General features: G+C 56.2%; 1 protein-coding gene across 5 annotated transcripts in view; it reads left to right on the top strand.

The window, feature by feature from the left end:
• Positions 1 to 281: 281 nt before the first annotated feature.
• Positions 282 to 14,816, top strand: part of PAK6 (p21 (RAC1) activated kinase 6) — a 33,836-nt gene continuing 19,301 nt past the window's right edge. For 2 of the 5 annotated variants that reach the window (XM_010989329.3, XM_064485742.1), the window contains exons 1-3: positions 282 to 782; positions 1,556 to 1,636; positions 11,152 to 11,269. The gene's annotated coding sequence lies outside the window, so the exon portion shown is untranslated. The other 3 variants (XM_031453310.2, XM_031453312.2, XM_064485741.1) reach the window with 3 other exon arrangements.

The raw sequence follows: 14,816 nt of genomic DNA, 5'->3' as shown, positions 1-14,816 counted from the left end.
GTAAATTCAGTGGTTTTTTTGTGTCAATGACATCACCCTCCTCCCCATGGCAACCCCCGACGATATCAAAATTGCCAAGCAACGCTGAAGCAGCTCAGCGCCCCAAATGAGCAGGTCGCTGCCTGAGGATTTAATGGAGAAATCCCAAAGTGAACTGGGGTGCTCAGTGGAGGAGGGGAACACGGCAGCCGAGGAGGAGGCTGGAGCCCGCCGGTGCTGCCTGCCAGCAGGGGCTCCTCGGCTGTGCTCCCTTTGACAGCCTGCTGCCGGCAGCAGGGGGGAGGGCACCGCTCCCGGCCTGATGTGCCAGGAGCCAGGAGCAGCCATCCAGGTGACTAAGCCGGCCCACGGGCACTGAGTCACCTGCTGGCCTGGAGGTTCCTTTCTTTGCTTTTGCATCTGATTATTTTGGGAGCTGGAAACTTGGAGCTGCACCTGGGTCCCGCCCCTTCTAGCCCTCCCCTCCCTACCTGGGGCTCTGAGAAAGATGGGATCTGCCACGAGTCTGCTGCCACCACCTAAGGATACAGAAGATGCTGTAGGGGCCCAAGGTGCCCAGGGAGAGACGCCAGCCAGCAAAGTGCAATAGCAGATATGGTGATGAGGCTGCCTGTCCTCTGGAGGTGTTGGAAGAGAAGGGGAGTCTGGTGCAAGCCGACTGGAGTCCTCCTGGGCTGGCTTTGAACTCACGTCCTCTGGGATATTTCTGTAAATGAGCGCCTCCTAGAGTCAGAGTGGCATTTGGAGAGTGAGGCTGGATTGGCTTAGGCTGGCCTGGGCAGGTAGGTGGCTCTGCGCTGGGTGTGGCCCGACGTGTGTACGAGAGAAGCAAGCGTGTGTGAGTGCGGACAGCAGAGGAGCGGGCAGAGAGCTGAGATGGGGGACTCGGCAGCAATTCGTCCTAATTGATCCTGGGGCCGCCCACGCCCCAGGGTGCTGCTGTGGAAGAGGGACACCAGGCACCTGGCCAGAGCAGGTGAGAAGCAGCTCTAGCTCAGACAGGCCCAGGCCCTCTCTGAGTCCACAGGACAGAGAGACCGGCAGGTCGCCAGGGTAGGGAGTGGTCCAAACGGGCTGGCGGAGGATGGAAGCCAACCCGCCAGGGGGCTGGCCGGTGCTTGGGCTGCCCCCTCTTCCGCCAGCCCAGGGCATCAAGGAAGCAGCTTCCCAGCAGGAATTCTGTCCCCTTCCCATGCAGTGCTTGTCAGCACCTCTGAGTGTCCTCCTCCGAGCTCACGTGGGTGCATCCCTGAGAAGAGTGCTGCCCAGAGCTCTGCTCTCCCATGACCTGGCGGGCGCTCAGGCCAGCCCCTCGGGCCCCGACCTCCCAGGGCATGCATGCTCCAGTGTGTCAGGCTGAGGGGTGTGGGCCCCCTGCATCCCCCACACAGCTGGCAGCCTCACAGGCACACCGGTGAGTAAGCCGCCGGAGGGAGGAGGCTGTGTGCCCACAGAGGCAGGACGACACCAACCAGGAGCCTTCGGGAGAAGCGGCTGGGTGAGAAAAGCACTGAGGTTTTCTTTTCCTTTCCCTTTTTTTCTTTTTTGCCTGAAGGGAGTGCCACTTCCTGGGCTAGAGACAAGCACCAGCCTGCAGTGAGGAGCTTGGGGCCCAGCTGCCCAGAGGACAGCCAAGGTAAGATCCCTGCTGCCTCCGTGGCTCAGGAACCCCTGGGTGGGGTGGGGGTGCCAAGATGTCTAGGTTACCCACCACCTGGGACCCGGGCGGCAGCTGTGGGATCCTGGGCTGAGCCCCACTCGACCTGCCACTCCCTTTCCACATGGATTTTGAAGCGACCCAGTGCAAGCTGCCCTCTGGCTTCCTGGCCAGAGAGAAATTCTTCTTTCTGCTATTCCTGCCTTTACCTCCCCTTCCTGCTGGGCCACGCCAGTGCCACCAGAACACCCGTCCAGGAAGCCTCACCACTTATGGACACTCCCCTCATATCTACGGAGCATCCGCTGGGCCCCAGGATCCAAGGCACACCCCTATGCTGAGCTTGGCCTGGCACAGATTCTGATTGTGAAACTCGGGGTGAGGCTGGGTTTGGGGGCTCCCTGGCTGAGAGCACCATCTTTCCTCACTAGCCTCAGACTCCCCTTCAGGGTTAATGACTTAGTCGGCTCCAGGGATGTCAAGCCCAGTGAGCTCGGGTTTATAAAGCCCCACCGAGAAGCCAGGCTCACACAGTGTAGTTTGCTGTTCCCCTGGCATCACAAACCACAGTTAGAGGGTCCAGCTTAGAGTCTTTCCCTAAGTGGTTTTGGTGGGAACCTGGTTCCTGAAGTAGTGCACTTGGGCCTTGGCCTCACTGAAGCTCATCCAGCTGAGAATAAGGCCTTGGGGCCAAGCAAGGGGTCCCCTCCACAGCTCAGGAGTGACAAACCTGGGAGCTCCAGTGACCAGGGTGCCTGTCAGGGGGGGTCAGCACCAGGAGCCAGCTTTCCAGGAGCCTCTGATCTGGATGGAAAGCGCTGTGCAGCTGAGAGTGGCCACAAGGTGGGGATGGGGGCCGCATGGACCTATCAGTCCCCCAAGGACAGACACTTCTTGTGAGCTCTCTGGGATGTGCCAAGCCCAGGGAGAGTTACAGGCAGGTCTGGGACCCTCAGCCACAGCAAACCCACTCTGGGCACAACTCCCAAGAACGAACAGGATGCCCTCTGTCCTGGAGGAGTTCATGGGACCAGAATCAGGATGAACCCAAGTGTCTCCCACTGAATTAATCCCCACATCTGGCTCCAGAATGAGGAAATGGGGTATTCTGCTGCCTGGAAAAAGGTGACTCCAAGCCTGGGGGGTGCCCCATGTACACAGAGCTGAGCAGTGGAGAGTGCCCCATTACGGGCAGAGTGGCCGAGGCAGGGGAGCCCCAGACAAACAGCAGGCCAGTAGGGTGGCAGCTGGCTGGGCCAGGACAGGGCAGAGGGTGGAGGCCAGGGCTTAGCGAGGAAGAGAGGAAAAGGCTGAGGGAAGGCTCTGGTCGCTGGCTCTCTTATACCAACTATCTGCCTCGGTGGGCGGGCCAGGCAGGGAGGAGGCGGAGACCCTGAGGGACTGCATTCCTTACCCAAACGGCCCCAGGGGCTCCTCTGTGCAGTGTCTTGGGTGCGAAAGGCAGGAAGGACCCCTGGGAAGCCCACCTGTGGTCAAGGCAGAGCCCTTCCCAGAGGATGCCCTCCACATTTGAGTGGGAAGGTGACTGGGGCGGGAGGAAGGGTGCTAGTAAAACTTATAAGCGGGCCTTCTGTAGCCTGTCCCTAAAAGAAGCAGACTAGCCAGGAGGTTGGAATAGAGCATGGAAAATAGACGCTTCGGAGGCAGAAAGAACTTCCTAAAGCCGGGCTGGCCCTCCTGCCCCAGGTCAACAGGCCGACTGGTCCTGAGAAGCTGTGCCTTCCGAGCTCAGCCCGAGGGCCCACTGGGGCTAAAGGTGAGAAGTGGGAGGTGTGAGCTAAGGGGGCCGTGTCCTTTCTGGGCAAGCTGTGGGCTCTAGGCAGCACTAGGCCCCTTCTATCTGGCTCAGTCCTTCCAGGGCAGGGACAGCGATGGCCTGAAGAACTAGAGTACAAAATGCTGGTGGCAGCACGGGGGTGGGGGTGGGGTGGGAAGTGCTGATAAGAGCAGGGCAGAGTCCTTGCCCTGGGGGAGGTTACAGCCCTCCAATGGGGGAGTGGAAAGGAAAGCCGAACATGACAGACTCTTGCATGTTCATAAAAACCAGGTTCCCTCATAACTATGTGGGGCCACATCCGCCCCAACAAAGGGACACCCATGCTGGCCAGCATTTTCTATAAAATCTCATCATGAGCCACCAGGCAGTGCAGAGACCCAGGTCTTTGCAGAGGGACAATAATGATCTTTTTCATACACCTGTGGATCCTCTGTGGCGACCTTTCCCAAAGAGCTGCCTCAGTCAGCAATGCTGGCACCTTTCTGCTTGGTTCTGCTTTGCCTGAGTTTGCTAAGCTCTCAGGGCTCTGGGCCTCTGGCTAAGGGGGTGGAGGCAGGGCTGTGTTCTCTTGCACACTCAGGCTGCCCAGGACCTGGAGAGGGCCTCTGCACGCTCAGAGAAGCAGGCCCGGAAAGCTCAGGTCAGCTGGTCCCTTGTTCTGGTCTCTGATCCCAGTGCAGTGAGAACCCTGCCCACTCACCTCGGGGCAAATAGCAATGAACCGGTCACCTTGCTCAAGGCCCCTGCTGCCTGCCTGCCCGGGCTCCTGAGTGCTACAGCGGTGGCAGGATTAAAACCGGGAGGACTGGTTCTCTGGTTCAGTCCTGGCCTGGCACCTCCAGCCTCCATTTTCTTTCCTTCAGCTTTGAGTGAGGCGCCATATGGACTTGTGCGAGAAGGCACAAAGAGGTGCAGGGAACAGGGTCCTGTTGTGCGTCCAGCGGGGAAGAGCGCAGAGGAGGAAAGGTCTGCCCCAGAAAGGAGCTGGTCACCTGGGATTGCCTTGGATTGCTGTACCATACATATTCAAGCCAAAAGGAGGCCCTGAGAATGTTCAACGCAGCCCTCATAATTGTATACAGGGAAGCAGAACCCCGGGAAGGAAAGTGAGGTCCTGAGATCACAGAGCTAACTGGGGGCAGAGCCAGTTTCAGGCCCAGGCGTCACTGTCTCCCACCCCAGGACTCTTTTACTGCCCCGACTGCCCTTCCCTTGACAGCATCATCAAAGGTGCCCCCAAGCAGGGGCAGGTGAGAGCTGCCAGGTAACCTGATGGCTTGAGAGAGGCAGTCTGGCCTGACACACTAAGAGGCTGGACAGGTTCCCTGTGCCTCCTGTCCTAACAGGGGCTGGGCCCTGCTATCCCCCACCCCCTACATCTTGCTTGCCATGGGGCCCCAGCTCAGCCCAGGCTCATTCACCAGCGCCCCCCACCCCCAAGGAGAGGCTTGGCCCATGCCTGGGACCAGGCTACTCTGATAAACAGATCCAGCTAATTTATAAATGGATTGACTCCAGTTCTATTCTCCCAGGAAAAATTTTACATTTAAACAAGAAGCCTGTTAATGTCTTAAGCCAAAGGAGGGAGTAATGATGACAGCATCTAGGAAAGAAAGAGCTTCTGGGGCAGACTCTGGGAGGGGGAGGCACGCAGGAGGCCCTTTACCTCAGGTGGCCTTTCCACTGGTCACATACCGTGACCCCAGGCAGAAGTTTAAATGTCCACCATCAGAGGTCAGATCGCAGAAGCAGGTGGCGTGTCATCTGTCATCTGTCTCCCTGTCCCCAGGCCCAAGCTGGACGAGAAGATTTTTATGTTCCGTTAGAGCAGGTTTTGCTGGAAGTTGGTGTGTCTGGGAGCAGGAAAGGTGGAGAGGTCTCAGATCCTGGGGAGGGATGGGGCCAGACCCAGGGGCAAGAATGCAAGGCCGGGAGTTAGCAAGCACACAGGGCTCCGGTGGAGGAGAGGATGGTGAGACAGGAGGAGCTGGGGCTGGGGAGGTGAGTGGTGCAGTACACACCAGGACCCTTCATGTCAGTGTTCACATGAAGGTCCCACAGGGTCACCCCAAGCCAGTCAAGGTGTGGGCCAGAGACTAAAGAAGGAAGGACCGTGAGAAGGGATGGCAGTGGCTGCCCGTCCCACCACCACCCTACGACCCTCTAAGCACAACCCTGCCCAGCCAAATGGCAATTAGGTCATGCCTTCTGACACTGACCCAGGGTGGATGCAGAAGGTGGAGTTTCACAAGTTCTATGCCAGATGGTCAATGCTCCCAAGAGGCCACACAGCCCAGAGCCTATGAACCGTGTGCATTTTAGGGCTAAGGTGTTCCCCTCAGAGGACTGGGGTTGGGGGGTGACAACCAACATCACGCTTCTTCAGACTCTTTTCTCCCCTGGGCTCCAGCCGGAGCTCTCACCTGATCAGGCACAAGCCTTCCACTCCCCCAACTCACCTGTCCTTCCTACCAGTCAGACCCTGGGCCCAGGACCTGAGTATCAGTCACAACCCTGTCCCAGCCCCAGACCCGGGGCAGCTGCTGGAGGCTCAGAGGAGAAAAGGAAGGACAGTGAAGGGTTTCCATTCAGGTGCTTCCAGCTGTTAATTCTGCCAGCACAAATGCCAGCCAGAGAGCTAAACTGCCAGCAACAGACATTTGGATGGAACTTTGGAGCCCATTAAGAGCAGGGGCTGCAAAGTGATCACAGTGAGAAGATATTAAATGAATTCATCATGTCTGTAAATGAGTGTGTCCTTAGCACGGAGATGGCTCTTTCTGTTGCCATCCTCCCTAGCGTAGCTCATACCCCCAAGCACCTGGGAAGGGTGCTACAGCCTGCCCTGCCCCTGCTTCAGCCCCCTGACATGGGTGGACAGTGGCCTCTGCATCTGAGTGGCTCATGCAGGTCACCAGGCCCCTTTGGGACTATCAGGCAAGTTCGTCCCCCAGTGTCAGTCTGCGTTTAGGGTAGACAGGCCTATGTATTCTCATTGGCATAGGGAGCCTGGTACAGTTACACCCTTAGAGAAGAAGGAAAAAGAGGCTGGGGGCTTCTGGGTGTGGTAGTTTCCTTCAGCTGAGGGTCAGGGTGGCAGAAGGACACATCTATCCAGCAGCCAGGCAGGGGAGTCCCATGGACTTTTCCCAAACACCTAACTGGGCCCAGATGGTGCTGCAACTTGGGGCTGGGGTTCTCTCTCTGGGATCTGTTGGGTTGATGTAGTAGCAAGTTCTCCTGGAAGAACCCCAGTCCTGCCCCTGTGCACACTCAACTGGGCTCCATTGCTCCCTGTGGCAGCTGTGTGCATGCATGGTGTGGGGGTTCCTTCAGCAGCTGAGAGGGCTGAGGGTCAAAAACTGTCAGCCTGTTTGGGGGTGCTGGTCCTCAGGGCCCCTGTACCCCAAAGCTCTAGGCCTCATCATTCCACCACCTTCCCAAGGGAGAGGCGCACCCTCTCCCCCATTATACACATCAAGACACTAAGGCCGAGACATGCTGGAAGTCTAAAAAGGCAGGAGGGCTCCAATCCTGCAAGAACCCACGGTCTCTGCAGCTAGTCTACCTCCCTCCTTCCTAAGGGGCCCAAGGGCTTGGCAATGTCAGCTCTCTCAATTCACACTCCCAGACCCTCAGAAGTTGATTCTCAGCCCCATTGGCAGAGACAGACGGTCCCAACAGGATAAAGAGCATTGGCCCAGGCCACCTCAAGAGCAGGAAGGGACAGGTGTTGGACAGCCTGGAAGAGAAGGAAGGGAAGGGATCTTCTCCAAAGAGTGCCTCTCTCTTAGGGCTGGGGGCTCAGGAGGAGTGGGCAGCTACCCCTCCTGGAGCTCAGACCCCAAGGGCTTCCTCCAGCAGCGTAGCAAGCAGATGCGCCAGCTCCCACCTCCCCGGCAGTACCTGCATGTGGGCCTGATGGCGCCTGTCCCATTCTGGGTCTGCAAAGGACAGACGGCTTGATGCAGGGACTACAGGCAGGGTGTTGGCTCATGACTCAGTGACAGGGTCGGGGAAACTGAGGTCCCCTCTGCCCCTCATACACAGTACCATGTGGGGTCCTCATGCCCTGGTCAGAAATGGAGGAGGGATATCTCCCTACTTCTCTGTGTCACATGACTTACCCTTCCTGGGTACCAGCTAGAGTAGACAAAAAGAGGCAAATTATCAGTGCCTCACTTACCAACTGCTCCCAGGGACCTGACCCCACACGATCAAGTCATATCAGACAGTCCTTGGAACCAGGGACCTCTAAGCAGTACAGAGTTAAGAGAACAGACTGGGGACAGATACACTCGGGTCCACCACTCAGTAGCTATAGGACCCTGGGCTGGTTCCTTAACCAATCTGATCCTCATCTGTTCCCTCATCTGCAAAATGAGAATAATAATAGTATAGTGCTTCTGTGCCAGGGTTGTTGTGAAGACTTGAGTGATGATATGTGTAAATAGCTTAGCATGGGGCCTGGCGCAGCGGAAGCATTTCATAACTGCCGGGCATTATTAACAGTAGTAGAGGAGGGCAGAGTCATCCAGAGAAAGGACCCTAAGAAAAAAGTGGGCTTGTCAGCAGCATTTCTGATCCTGAGGAAGTTTTTCAAGCCACAGAGCAGAAAGGTGCAGGGAAAGGATAAAGTCTTTGTGTTTCTAAACCACAAGTCGATCTGTATCTTTCCTCTTGGGCCCTAACCTGGGCTCTCAGCCCTGGCTATCGGTGCTCAGCTGATATAACAGGCCCTCACAGCCACAGGCTGACAGCCAAGAGGTGCCTGCCCTGCCCACATGCCCTCCCTGATGCCCTCCCAGACCGTGCTGGTCAACCAGTGCCCCAGAGCTGGCGGAACTCCAAGAGCCATTGCCCATGGCGAAATATCAGTTCTCCGTGTCCCTGTCCAGCGCTCCTGCCCAGTTTGTAAAACAGCAGTGCGTGGACAACTCCCTCAACCAGAAGGCCTACACCAGCTGTCAAGGCTCTTCAAAGGAGGGTGTACCTCGTCCCTCTCCTTGTGCTTGGCACGGCACTCTGGGAATAGGCCAGAAGTAGGCACATGGATGCTAGAGGAGAAGCTGTCCCCAGAGTGTCCCTGCCACTTCTCACACTGTTGTTCTGCAGCCTCCTCCTGGTCAGGGCTGAGTTGGGCATGGATCAGAGGAAGATAAAGTGGGGAAGAGTTAGAAATTAATCACTCAGGACCCATCCTCACATCCAGCCATCCCCATATGCAGAGAGTCATCCAATTCACTGCAGCCGACCCTCCTGTAGACCCCTGGAAGAGCAGATATGTGGGGTTGTGATGGGCCCAAGAGGCCCCATAGTCTAGTGTGGTATCCACTACAGGAACCTTTTCTCTAGCATATCTACTGATAGTTATCTGCTATCTTGAACACCTCCAGGGACAGGGGATTTATTACCTCCTCAGTCAGTCTTATTTGGGAGTCTCTGCCCTTCTTAAGGCCCCAAACCCCATTGCAGCTGTCAAAGGTGAGAGGTACCCCCAAGGTTCTCTAGACTCTCTCCCTACGGGGTAGGGATGGGACTTGGCTAGTAGCCTTTCTGGGATACCCAAGGCTGGATTCAAACCAAATTAAATATCACTTCATTTCTCATAATATTCTTATATTCACACTTTATTGTAGTTTAACAGTTCAAAAGTACTGCTTCGAGCTGTGGTTTTGATATATAAGGTATCTGTATCAAAAGAAAATAATTCATGTGTGTGTCAGTAAAAATTAACTTAGGGTATTGATTCTAGGTTCAAAAATGTAATGTATTTCATTCTAGCTTTGGTTCATGGTTCATTTCAAAGCCTCAACAACAAATCTCCCCAACTTTCCCGCCCAACACAACCCACTTCCCATAGCCAGCGTCCCCGCCAGGCACTACCACGCCATTCCCAGGGAGGCGGAGGACACCGGGGCTTTGTAATGAAGGCAGACAGGGTGCAGACCTGTCTTGGGTGGCAAATTCCCACTAGCTACCTCAGCTCTGTTTGGTGGGAGCCTAGAGTAAACTGCGTAAGCAATTGAGCCCATAATGCAAATTCTTCATCCATAAATTGCACTGATATGTCTAAAGAACCAGTGAACAAAAATGATACATGACCTCAATTAATAACTAAAGTTTGAGGTGCCCAACAATGATAAAAATTCCTGTACTGTCCCCAATGCCTACCACTGCCTGGGGACAGCCATTTGGGGTTCAGATATACTGAATTTCCAAGCCAGAATACCCTCAGCCCTCAGCTGGACACAGCCCTCTCTGGGTGCCGAAGGACAGAGAGAGTCTTCTCACTTCCTTGTTTGGGGAAGAGACAGATGGCCTCTGCCCCTCCTCCACAACATAAACACAGGAGAAACACCCTCTTATCCAGAAGAAATAAGGGCAAAGGGCAGCCCACAGTGAGCTACTCGGGATCTTAGGCCAGGGCGCTGCTGAGGACAACGAGGGGATGCTGGCTCTGGAACCCGGACTTACCCTCTGTTTGGGGGTACAGGGCTCCTGGAGGTTTTCTTTCCCCAGAGATTCCCCTACCCTAGAATCCTGAGGCCAGCGGGCTCTCAGAACTGAGCAAGTTCTGACGAGAAAATTGGAATCTGTTTAAATCCCGCTTTCTTGCCTGCACCTGGGGGCTACCCCAAGACAGTCTTAGGGCCTCATCGAGGTGGTAGTTTTCAGCTGGGCTTTCCAGGGTGTGTGGGTGGGCACGCGCCACTCCACAGCACCTCCCGTGTGCATCTGCAATACAAATTAAAGAATTAATTACGCGGTGAGGCGCTCAGCAGTTAATGCAGGTCCGGCCTCTATGCGGCAGCCCAGGGTCCGAGGGGCCACGTGTAGGTCACAGCAGGCCGGCCAGGATCAGCGCCCGAAGGCAAAAGGCCGGCAGGAGCTGGAGCCGAGCGGTTAGAGGGAAAGGGTTGAGCCGGGGGCGCCCCCCTCGGGCTGAGAGGCTGCTGGCGGCCCCCGCGCCCCTCTGCGACTTTTCCCGGGCCCTGCGTTCGCCGCGTCCTACCTGAGGCCACACCCCTAAATCAAACTCGCGGCAGGTGAAGCCGGCGCTGCACAAACATGTAAGCGCGGCCTCTCCTCGCCGTTGCCGGCGCCGCTGAGGTGCCTCTGGCGGAGGGCGGGCCGGGCTCCCGCGGCCTCTCCGAGAGCTCCGGAGGCTTCCCGCCCGGCAGGTGGGTGACCCGACCACCCGGGGGCTGCGAGCCCCGCCCGGGCAGGGGCCAGGATAGGGGCCAGGCCTCCCCGCACGCGCGGCCCCTGGTCCCCGGGTTTTCACTCTCCGAAGTGTGGGGCCGCCGGCGCTGGCGGAGAGGACTCGGCGGCGCCGAGAGCGGACCTACTCCGCGTGGGCGCCCGGAGCTCGCACCCAGGCTGGCAGGACGCTTCATCCCAGAGAGACACCGCTCAGGCCGGCGAGGCGGGGCGGGTGAACGCGCGGGATCGGGGCGCGGCGGGCAGAGGGGCCGGAAGCGCTGCGCCCACTGCCCCCTCCTCCCTGTGCGCCCTGCGGGGAGCCCGCCGCCTCCCTCGCACCTGAGACAGTAGCTCAGTCAGAGGCGGGCCCGGGGTAGGGGGTGGGGGTAGGGGAGGCAGTTTAGAATGCTCTGGGTTTCGCCCAGTCGCAAAATCTGCGAGGACACTTATTACATTGGTCACAATGAGTTTCTGATCTGTTTCCACCCAGGCCTGGGAGGACTGGCTGGGGAAGGTGCCCAGTCTTCCCTCTCCTCGGTACCTGAGAGCTCTGCCCACTGAAGGGTGAGGAGACTGAAGAACAAGGAGGCGGGGAAGGCAGCCCGGAGGTGAGTGAGGGACCTCCAGACCTGGGAGGGTGTCCAGGGCCTTCTTGGGACCTCAGTGAGGGACAGGCTGGAAGGGACAGTGGGCGGGCAGGTGGCCCTCCTGGGCTGGCCCGGTGCTGTTAGGCAGTGCTCCCTTCTAGGTGCCATTTTTCAATCCTTAGCAGATGTGCGTTGTTACTTCCACCCCCGGGCCCACAGCAGACACAAGGCTTCAAATGCCCCGCCCTGGCCTCTGGCCCAGCCTTTGTTTGTGGGCAGGTCTGATGCCTGTCTGGGGTGAGGCAGTGTCACCAAGGCCAGTGTTCTGCATTCTTGTTTGGGAAAGAGTCTCCAGAACAGGAAGGGCAGTCGCAGGCCCAGTTTCTGTGCTGAGCAGGCCGGGAGGCAGCCCCAGCTGAGAAGTGCTGCTCAGCACATCCCAGCCCGCCAGCTCATTCCCCAGCTCTCCAGCCTGCTAAAATCACTCCACCTTTGCCCAGACCCAGTGAGTGGCATCCAACCTGGAAGGGAGATGCTGCTGGGAAGACCAAGGTCTAAGACATGAAGAGTTCCCAAGGAGTAGGCAGCGTTTTCTGTATTTCATCCCATTCTGGTGTGAGTTCTGCTGTGAGTTCTCCTCAGGCCATATATAGAACAGTGGCTGAGAACACAACGTTTGGAACCAGAAAGAGCTACATTCAAATTCTGACACTTGGCCTTTGATTCTTTAGGCAAATTGCCTTACTTCTCTCCAAACTTTAATGTCCTCATCTATAACATGGAGATGGTCTTGCCTTTCTCATAGGGCAGTTGCGAGAAGTCACAATGATAACTGATAAAGGAGGACAGCCACAGCAGGGAACTGCCTAGCCTCCAGTTTTGGAAAAGGCTAAGCTACCTGAGCCCTCCTTTCTTGGAGAACTTTAAGAATGGTTTGGCTGTGTGTCAGGGGGTCATGGAGGATGTTAGAGCAAAGCAATGGGAATAAAGTAAAGGCAGAGGGTCCATGGAGGATGCATAGTGAGATGGCCCAGGGAAGGGGTCATTTCTGGAAGGGGATCCAGCTTTGGAGGCAAAAATAGCAGCAGGCTCTGTACATGTCACACAGGTTCACCTGTTCATGAGTGACCCTGGACACTGTTACTACTGGTGCAGGCTGGGGAATAGCCAGCCTCTGGCTTGAGGCTTCCAGTCCTTTCTCTGCCCTAAGTAGTTGTGTGATCTAGGGTCATTTGACTTCTCTGGGCACACCAGGCATAGTGGAAGACCTTGGAGTCAGAGAGATGTGGGTTTGAATCCTAGCTCCACACTTACCATCTCTGACAAGTACTCTCTGAGTCTCAGTTTCTTCACCTGTAAAATGGAGCTCATAATATATACCTTGTAGAGTTGTGGCCATTAAATGCATGTGGTCCATTAAATGCTAATGAAAAGCACTGTATCTGACACATGCTAAGCACTATGTACATGTATATGTGTGTGTTCCCTTTCTTGTTTCCTCCATCCTCTCCCACCCTCCTGCTGTCCTTAAAATTCACCCAGTAAAATAGGTTTGGCCCATCTCACAGCAGTATTGTGAGCTTGGAGTGAGGCAGGGAACAATGGAGAGATATATTAAGTTGAAGGCTATAAAAATATAATCTTTTCGTGTGACTAGGGGACTTAATCCTGTTACTGGGGGGCCCTGGAGGTTCTTTCTGGCCAGGCACGGAGGACATTGTGATGAGGACTCAGGCCTCTATATGTGGAGGCTGTTGGAAATCTGGGACAGTGAAGCAGTGCCTGGTCTGCAGCCCTTTCAGGAAGGCCGTCCTTCACTCTTCCCTTGCAGATAACCCTGTGCCCAGAAAATCCCAGTGCTGAGGACTGGGGAGGCAGTTAGCACAGTGAACAGAGGTCAGAGGGCTAGTCTGGCTTGAGCCATTGCTGGACGACAGCACGGCACTTGCAGGCTGGAGCCGGGCCCAAGAGGCAGGCCTGAGTCAATATTGACCTTCGCTGGCTGGCCAGCCTGGCTCTTCGGCCTCTCGTTCAGCTGGAGTGTTGACACAAGTGATTGAATGAGCTTTATTATCATATTCTTTTCAACAACAGCCCCATTATCTTTCTCCTGGGGATTCACTGGGACCTGTAGTGTGGGAATGATGACAAGGGTGGGGAGCCCAGACATTTTGGCGTGTTCTGTGCACGTTGCCCTCTGCCCCGCACACTTGGCTTCTCTCAGGGCCACTCCATTCTGGCAGCAGAACCTTAGGGTACATCCCTGCATCCCGGGAAGCTCCATACTTCAGCACAGCAGCCCGGGCCAGATCTTCCAGAGCCTGTGGGCAGTGGCGGTAAGGGCCACAGCCTGGGTCTAGGACCCCCCACCCTCCAGGTGACAGCTGGGCAGAAAAGCAACTGACATTCTCTCAGTCCTTTCCCCCCAGTGTATTTTTAGGGGCCAGGAAGGGTGCTGGGGTGCCATGTCATGAGAAGAGGGCAGATGGCAGGCCTGGACCCCTGCTGGAGGCTGAGGGAGGGCGGAGCTCAGCCCCACATGAAGGATGAGCATGAGGGGACAGAGGGCAGGGGCCTTGAGAAGGAGGATGAACCCTCCCCCCCATCACTCAGCACATTGAAGCTGGGCAAGCAGGGTGTGGACAAGCTCCTGTCTGCAATGCCATTGAGGGACTGAAAACTGGGCAGGGACAAAGGGGAAGCCAGACCCCACCAGCAAGTCCCACAAGTGGGCCGGGCAGGTCAGGGTGGGGTTTAGCAACATTTATTTGGAAAAACCAGCTAAACTGCATGAGAGCAAGGATTTTGTTATGTTCACCCCGGTCCACAGAGCTGAAATCAGAGTAGATGCACAATAAGTGAATTTACTGAATAAGTGAATGAATAATACAATTTTATAATTGAACAAACTACAGAAAGTAAAATTAGAGAAAAATCTTCCTGGCCGATGAGAATACTCCAGTGAAAGGCTGGCTTCTGTCCAGGGTATTCTCACCCAGGGGCTAGTAAGGCACCTCACTCTGCACAGAAGAGGTCAGGCAGCAGGTCTCAGGGTGGAAGGGCCCCACTGGGGAGGGGGCGAGCCTCCGCAAGCCCCTCTGGGACTGGACGGTGGCAGTAGTTGGGGTTCCTCTGTAGGTGCTCTAGAACGCAGGGGCTTCCCTCTATGTCGGTGTCACAAAGCATCTTGCATGGGTCTGAGAATGACACAGGATGGTGTGGTGGGAGGTGACAGCTGACTGCAGCCACGTTCATATCAGGGTCTGGGTCAGATAGACAGAGATCGTCCTCTTCTTTGCTGCTTCACTTGGGCAGATCACTTAATTTCTCTGAACAAGTGTTTCCTCATCTGCATAAGGATATAATAATAGGCTACCTCAGGGCCTTGTGGAGAGGACCCTGTGTGTGAGATGCTCAGCCCAGAGCCTGTGCTCACACCAGGCACTCCCTGAGTGACGATTACTGAAAATGCCCCAAACCACCCCTTCAGCTAGAGCAGATGCTGTTTCTCTCCTCACTGTACCTGGAGAAGCTGGCAGAGGTGAATGAGTCCATTCCCTTGTTGCCC

This window comes from Camelus dromedarius, chromosome 5 (genome assembly GCF_036321535.1).
Source record: "Camelus dromedarius isolate mCamDro1 chromosome 5, mCamDro1.pat, whole genome shotgun sequence".
Lineage (NCBI taxonomy): Eukaryota > Metazoa > Chordata > Mammalia > Artiodactyla > Camelidae > Camelus > Camelus dromedarius.
The sequence above is the reverse complement of the archived record's forward strand: the minus strand, read 5'-3'. Positions and strand labels throughout refer to the sequence as shown.